Below are 6721 nucleotides of genomic sequence, written 5' to 3' on the forward strand. Positions count from 1 at the left end.
AGAGCTCCAAGCAGCCTGGTCCATTGGCATTGCCATCTTTATGGGGGACTTTCCACCCCTTGAACCAAAGGATGTTAGCACTTGGCTCCAGCCTGTTGTCGCCATTCCAACCCGGAACTGGCACAAATGCTGCTATGTTAGAGTTGTAGCTAATTTTCTTAATGTAGGTGCTGCCTTCTTCAACAATCTCCTTGTATCTCTTCTGCCTTGTAGGGTGGCTCAGTGGAATCCATTGTGTTAACACCAACAATCAGTTGTTTCACACCCAGTGTGTAAGCCAGAAGGGCATGCTCACAGGTCTGCCATTCTTGGAGATGCCTGCTTCAAGTTCACTAGCATCAGCAGCAACAATCAGGACAGCAGTCAGCCTGAGATGTGCCTGTAACCATGTTTTTGATGAAGTCTCTGTGTCCTGGTGCATCAGTGATCGTCACATAATACTTGCTGGTCTCGAATTTCCACAGGGAGATGTCAATGGAGCTACTACCCTCATGTTTAGCTCTTGGTTTATCCAAGATACAGGCATACTTGAAAAAGCCCTTCCCATCTCTGCAGCCTCCTTGTCAAAAATTTCAGTGGTTCTTTTGTCGATCTCATCACATTTGTAGATCAGATGGCCAGTAATGGTAGACTTGCTGGAATCTACATGTCCAACTATGATGATGTTGATATGAGTCTTTTTCTTTCCTACTTTGGCTTAGATTTAGGGGTAGTTTTCATGACACCAGTATTCTGATGGCAAACCTGTTGTGAAAAAGCCGATTTGTTTTGTCACACCTGGGCTGTAGGCTCCAGGGTCTCTTGTTCTAAGACTAGGTGAAGGAGCAATGGCTGTACAGAAATGTTCTTTCCATGGCGCATAGTGGGAGCATCAGAAGAGAGTGAAAAGATGCAATCTTTTAAGGCCTCAGCTTGGAACTGGCACATTGTCACTTCTGCCTGCCTATTGGTCAGAGCAAGTCACATGGTCAAGCCCAATGAGTCAGGGAACTGTTTTCCATTCCCTGGGATGGAAATATTTGCTTGACAATAATAAATCGACCACACCTCTTTGATCAATTCCCTAGCCCCTCTCTCTTTGTAGAATCAATCCTGGATGAACACAAGTATTTGTCTTCTTTCTGTATATACCCGAGCAGCAGAACATTGGTTGGAGAAAAACTGTGCAACTGAGCTGACTGATTTCTCCACAAATGAATTATCTCAAGCCTCACCGGACACTAACCATGCCATGTCTAAACTTTTCCCTATTTACTTATGTAATACCTTATTGTGGTGAAATATGCATAATGTAAAATTTATCATCTTAACCATTTCTAAGTGTACAGTTCAGTAGCGTTAAGTGTATTCCCTACTTTTGGTTGTTGTGCAACCAATCTCCAGAACTTGTTCATCTTGCAAAATTGAAACTCTGTGCCCATTAAACAATAACTCCCCATTCCCCACTTCCCCCAGACCCTGGAAACTACCATTCTACCTTCTGTTTCTATGAATCCGACTACTCATATGAGTGAAATGATATCGTATTTGTCTTTTTGTGATTGGCTTATTTCACTTAGCAGAATGTCCTCAAGATTCATCGATGGTGGAACATGTGTCAGAATTTCCTTCTTTTTTAAGACTGAATAATATTCTATTGTATGTATAGACCACATTCTGTTTATCCATTCATCCATCAATGGACACTTGGTTGTGTTGCTTATACCTTTTGGCTATTGTGAATAATATTGTTATGAATATGGATGTATAAATACCTTTGAGATCATGCTTTCATTTCTGTTTGGTTTATACCCAGAAGTGGAATTTCTATATCATATGGTAATTCTCTGTTTAATTATTTGAGCAAACTTTATGCTGTTTCCATAGTATTTTAAGTATTTCTCACAATTTTACACTCACCAACAGGGCAGCCAAACTTTTTATATTTCTCTGGAAAGCCTACTTTGGCCTTCTACCAATGACCATGTCATACTGTATCTTTCTTCCTCAAAACTTCCTCTTCTCCTCCCCCACTTTTACTTTTAGGTTCAGCTGCTGACTTTGCCTCATTTCACTGAGAAAGTAGAAGCCATCAGATCTAAACATACTTATCCTCCTTGTATCAGACAACATTCCTTCATTTTCACCATCTTCCCATTCTGCTTCCTATTTGTTACAACCAAAGAGACATACCTGCGGCTAACCCCTTCATCTAATCCAACCCCCACCCTCAATTCAGGGATTCATCACCTCATTCATTTTTCCAGTTCCTTTCGCATCACCCTTACTGGACTGAGTATTTTCTATCTTTAAAAAAACTCTCCCTTGAGCCCTGGCCAGATAGCTCAGTTGGTTAGAGCATCGCCAATCAGGGCACATACAAGAATCAACCAGTGAATGTATAAATAACTGGAATAACTAGTCTCTCTCTCTCTCCCCTCTCCCTCCCCCCCCCCGCCTCCTCTCCCTCTCTCCCTCTCCCCCCCTCTCTCCCCTCTCCCTCTCTCCCTCTCTCCCCCTCTCCCTCTCTCCCCTCCCTCTCTCCCTCTCTCATCAATTATATATGTAAAAAACCAACCAACCAACCAACCAAACAAAAACCACTCTCCCTTAAGAAGTTCACATCATCTATGTGGTATTCTTGCCAAAAATGTTTAACCTGAATCCAATCATGAGGAAACAATCAGACATATCCAGGATGTGGGACATGCTACGTGACAACTGGCCCGAACTCTTCTAGCTGTCAGTGCCATGAAAGACAAAAATAAATAAAAATAAAAATGCAGGGGCTGTTTCAGATTAAGGAGAGTACAGAGACGTGACAACCAAATGGAATGTATGAATCTCAATTGGATCCAGCGCCAGGAAAAAAGAAAGCAGCTAGAGAGGATGTTTCTGGACTGTTGGGGAAATGTGAATATGGTCTGTTTATGAGGTAATGTTATTGCTTCAGTATTAAATTTCTTCAGGTGGGATATGGCATGGAGGTTACGTAGGGGAATAGTCTTGTTCTTAGGAAAAGCATGATGAGTATTTAGGAATACCTACAACTTATTTTTCAATGATTCACCCGAAATGAATATATATATACAGTGGGGCCTTGACTTACGAGTGTCCTGACTAATGAGTTTTTTGAGATACCAGCTGTCTCTCGGCCGATTTTTTGCATTGAGTTGGTAGAGTAATTTGAGTTAACAAGCTCCTTAACGAGCTCGGTCTCTGAAGGAATTAAACTCGTAAGTCAAGGCCCCACTGTAGGTGTGAATGGGGCAAGTAAATGTGGCAATGTTAACAAACGATGACTAAAGAAAGGTAAAGGGTGAGGAGGAGTGCATTGTATTCCTCTTTCAACTTTCTGCAGGTTTGAAACTTTTCAAAAGAAAAAGTTGATCAGAAAAGAAAAAGAATCTTACCTTGATCCATATTTGCATGTAGCTATACCCAGTTTATGGGCCATTCTCAGCTCAATGATTGAGCCATTCACATATAATGCTTCCATCCTCACTTCCCTTCATCACTGGTCCATTCCTGCAGGCGCCTGCCCCTGAAACTGCTCTTGTCGAGGTCCTGATGGCCTCCATGCCAGCAACTCCCAGACCAGCATTCCACACAGCTAGCTGGTCACTCCCTGTTCTCCAGGTACTCCTGTCTCTCAGCCTCAGAGACACCTTCTGGTTGCCCTTACCTCAATGGCCTCTTCTTTTTTTATCTTCTTTGCTTGCTCCTTTGCTCTCTCCAACCTCTAAATTTTGGGTTCCTGAGGTCCCAGCCTTTCTCCTTTAAAGCTCTCCTCAGGCGAGTTTATCTGTTCCTATGGAGTTAAAAGCTGAATTTGTTCTAATGATGTCCAAATGTACACCTCCAGCCTGGATGTTTTCCACATTTGATGACTTCACACCCGTCCTTAGATATTTCACATACATCTCAAGTTTAACTTTTAATTATTTGTTCATTAATTGAGCAAATATTGAGTGTCCTCTGTGTACTAGGCAACTGGGAATGTGGAGAACAAGCCCATTATGGCTATGCCATTCCTTGTGAAAGACAGCAAATATGAAAGAATTCGATGATCGTATGGGCTATAAAGAGAATACATTTTTTAAAAAGGTGATATATTAGAGACTGCTTGGGTGGATCTATACCTATTCTTTGGGTGCCCAGAGAAGGCCTCTTTGAGGAGGGTACAATGAAATGGAGCTCAGGATGAGAAGTGGGGGCCAACAAGAGAAGATTTAGAGATGGGGAGTCGAGGTAGAGGAGGCGGCTAGTTTAGCTGCCCTCAGGTGGGAATGTGCCTGGAATGTTCCAGGCCTGAGGTGTATCCCCAGAACTCAGAACCTTGATCCCCTCTCTCTCTGGTTCATATTTTTGAATTCCGGGGCATTTAAGACATGCTGATGAACTCTATCTGAAAAACCTTCACTTGACCTTGAATTCCTATTTTAGAATCTTCTTCAGGTTAGGAACTGCTCTCTGTCTGGGATGGAAAGCACTTTGATTCTTGTATTGGCAAAGAGTCAGATGTTAGGTCAGAGTTTCATCAATCCTTTCACCCTCTACCATGTGCAAAGCCCAAACAGTAACCTGAAATCTTTTTGAAGGGGGTAGGTTTCCATCCTCCATGGCTCCCTTCCAGCTCACCCTTACCCTCTGTAGCTGCCACTGTATTCCTGGAGACTGGAGGGGAGCCATGAGAGAGGGTCCTGGTACTAACAGTTGACACATTGCTGTAAGTGTCTCTCCCAGCAAAGTGGAAAAGGTGACTTGACTCTGTTTTATAATCTTTCCTGGATAGGATTGGTAGCCAATGATAATGAAAGCCCACCTCCCTCAGGGCTAGATCCCATTAAGCCTTTGCTAATGAGGCAAAAATCCATCTTTTCCTAAATGAGGTGTGTGCGCGCGCGTGTGTGTGTGTAAAACCACTCCTTAAATAAATTTGAAACATACTTAGAACTTAATTTTTTTGAGTGAGCAATGCATTCATATCTTTCTAAAACTTAAAACATTAAAAAAAGTGTAGCAAAAAATGTTTTCCCTCACCCCTGTCCCTAACCTCCCATTTCCTATCCTCTTCCATCCCCTGCCCTGCAAATGGATAACCACTATTATCAGTTTCTTGTGTATCTTGTGTGAGGACCCACTTGGAACCCCAGAATTGGAACAAAGATTATTTTAAGCTAAAGATGTTTGAGATTCAACAGATACAGAAAGAAGCCTTCTTGGAGTTTCCCTTATCCAACTCAAAGCAGAAACCTCGGAGAAATGAGTACTGCTATGAATTCCCTCTTCAGGGCAGCTTCTACTACCAGGAGGGGGTAGGGGGAGAGAGAGAGAGAGAGAGAGAGAGAGAGCAAGAGTAAATCTACCATAAATCTTATGAAGAAGATGAAAGAGTATCACACCTGCACGAACAAACATTACCACAAACTTACTTATCTCTGGTTTGTTCTCCTAAAAACCCACTTGTCTTTCCTAAAGAAACCTTTTTGTTCTTCCTGGAGAAGTCCTTTTCCCTCCCTTTCCCTTTCCCTTTCCCCTAGTAAGTATATAAATACAAAAAGCCCAAATTCCAAAGACCGCTTTAAGTTAGTCATCACTGAGCACTCCCTCATGTATGCATAAATAGGTTCTGACTTCCCTCCTGCTGATCTGTCTTTTGTTTAGTCTGCAAGCCTCCACCTTCGGAACCTAAGAGGATAGAGAAAAGTTTTTCCTCCCTGACACTTGCAAAGACTTTTTTTTGGTATATATATATATATATATATATATATATATATATATATATATATTAGTATAACTATGTAAGCAAATATATTCTTCTCACCCTCCTCATACATATAGCATTTATTTATTTATTTATTTATTTATTTATTTAAACACATATGATTTCACTCTATAAAACTGTTATGCATCTTGCTTTTTTTTTCACTTGAAAATATATCTTGGAAACCTTCCAATATCTGTACATAGAGAGCATTATCGTTATTATTTTTTTAAAAAAATATGTTTTTATTGATTTCAGAGAGAGGAAGGGAGAGGGAGAGAGAGATAGAAACATCAATGATGAGAGAGAATCATTGATCAGCTGCTTTCTGCATGCCTACATGGCTTCGAGCCTAAGTCCCAGGCATGTGCCCTGACCGGGAATCTAACTGTTCCTTCTGGTTCATGGGTTGATACTCAACCACTGAGCAACACTGGCTGGACTTCTTTGTGTTTTAAAAAATTCATATTATTTTTTGTTGTTTGTTATTATTTTTGTTTTTTTTAAAATACTTAAACATTTTCTTTTGCTATTTTAAAAATTAACTTTATTAAGGTATAATTTATATACAATAAACTTCATTTATACATTTTAAGCATCAGTTTGATGACTTTTGACCAATGTATACACCTAAACAAGATCTAGCACCCATCCATTACCAGAGGAAGTTCCTTAGTCTTTCTTTGCAGTCCCCTCAATTCCAGGCAACCACTGTACTGCTTTCTGTTACTGTAAATTTGCTTCTCTTGTTTAAAAATTTTATATAAATGGAATCATGTAATAGACACTCTTTTGTATATAGCTTGTTTTACTCCCTACAGTGATTTAAAAAAATTGATTTTAGACAGAGAGGAAGGGAGAGAGAGAGACAGAGAGAGAAATGTTGATTTGTTGTTCTACCTATTTATGCATTCATTGGTTGATTCTTGTATATGCCCTGACTGGGGATCAAATCCCAAATCCTTAGGGTAACAG

This window comes from Myotis yumanensis, unplaced genomic scaffold (genome assembly GCF_028538775.1).
Source record: "Myotis yumanensis isolate MYYU_CA2020_CCGP unplaced genomic scaffold, mMyoYum1.0.hap1 SCAF_7, whole genome shotgun sequence".
Classification (NCBI taxonomy): domain Eukaryota; kingdom Metazoa; phylum Chordata; class Mammalia; order Chiroptera; family Vespertilionidae; genus Myotis; species Myotis yumanensis.